Below are 1,425 nucleotides of genomic sequence, written 5' to 3' on the forward strand. Positions count from 1 at the left end.
GGATCTCGAGGGTGAGGCAGGAGAAGTGACACAATGCATGCAGGGGGAGGAAAATGCAGGGTAGTATTAAGCCAGTGTCCATCTTTCTGACATGAGATGTTTTTGATCTGCTGATTAACATTCATAACATCACATGCAAAGGAACTTTTTTTTTAGATTTCATTTTTGAAACAGCAGACAGAAAGTGTCAAAATATATTTTCATGAGCCTTTAACACTCAGATTGACTCAACACTGACCCTCTCATCACCCTGAGAACCCAGGAAAAAGTGCTCCTTTCATTACAGCTGTACAGTAGCTGCTGGCACTGTTGTACGCATTTCTGCTGTGATGTCAAGGCTCTGGTGAGTGGTTGAGGGGTTGAGGGGTTGAGGGGTTGAGGGGTGGGGGTGGGGGGCATAGCTGGGCAGCTGTTGGGGAGAGCCAAAGGTCCCTCAGGTCCTTCTTAAATAGGCCTTTTCATACAACACCCACTCCAAGTACTCCAAGAAACAAAGAGGCAGGAGAGGAGCCGGCCGGAGAAGAGGGCGAGTGTACCGTAAACAAAAGTCGACATATCGAAGCCGATCTTGCTTGTTTACGGACAGCAGTTGGAACTATAGTTCCCTCTGTTGTGGAAAAAGTGAGCCATCGGCGTCTTCTGTTACATGATTGCTCTTGCTGTCAACACTGTTGGTCAAGTGGCTTTCTGTACAATGTATACAGAAATATGATGGGAAGGGAGAATGTTACACTCAACTCAGTCAGATTTGAGACCTAAAATTTGACATGCAACAGCTATTTTTTTTTTCTTTCAAAATCGTCAAATATTCTGGAATCCAGAGACTGTGTGCTCAAAGTCTGAAGCCTTCTTAAGACCTCCATGTTTATTACATCCCACAATATGAAGACAGAATAAACAGCTTACACACAATCTGACTGGGGGTTGAGGACACACACTGAGTCATAAGAATATTAAGGATATAAAACGTGTTGGAACCTTTAAATCAACTAAAACCTGGTTTTTCAACTATAAGGTTTCACTTGACATGAAATGTTAAAAACTAAATAAGCAACAGCTGTCACGCCCTCGCCTCACGCTAACAACCTGGTGTGTATTTTTTCATTTGTTGTGCCTGCCATGGGATTTGGTTTTCTGTCTGTGTTCCTGTTCCCTGCATGTCACAGAGTTCGGACCCACATGGCACCAGTTCCAATCAGCGCACCTGCGATTCATGCCGGATTGTTGCTTACTACCAGTACCAATGCTATTTCACCAGCTTTTGTTATTTGTTCCGAGTCTAGTTTCCTGTTCTTGAAATAACCCGCCTTCAGAATTCTCTGCCAGCACAGCCATCTTCGGACCCAGCACCCCTTCTGTCAGCCCAGTTATCTTCGGACCCAGCACCCCTCCTGCCAGACCAGCCATCTTCGGACCCAGCACCCC

The sequence above is a fragment of the Etheostoma spectabile genome, chromosome 9 (genome assembly GCF_008692095.1).
Source record: "Etheostoma spectabile isolate EspeVRDwgs_2016 chromosome 9, UIUC_Espe_1.0, whole genome shotgun sequence".
Taxonomy (NCBI): domain Eukaryota; kingdom Metazoa; phylum Chordata; class Actinopteri; order Perciformes; family Percidae; genus Etheostoma; species Etheostoma spectabile.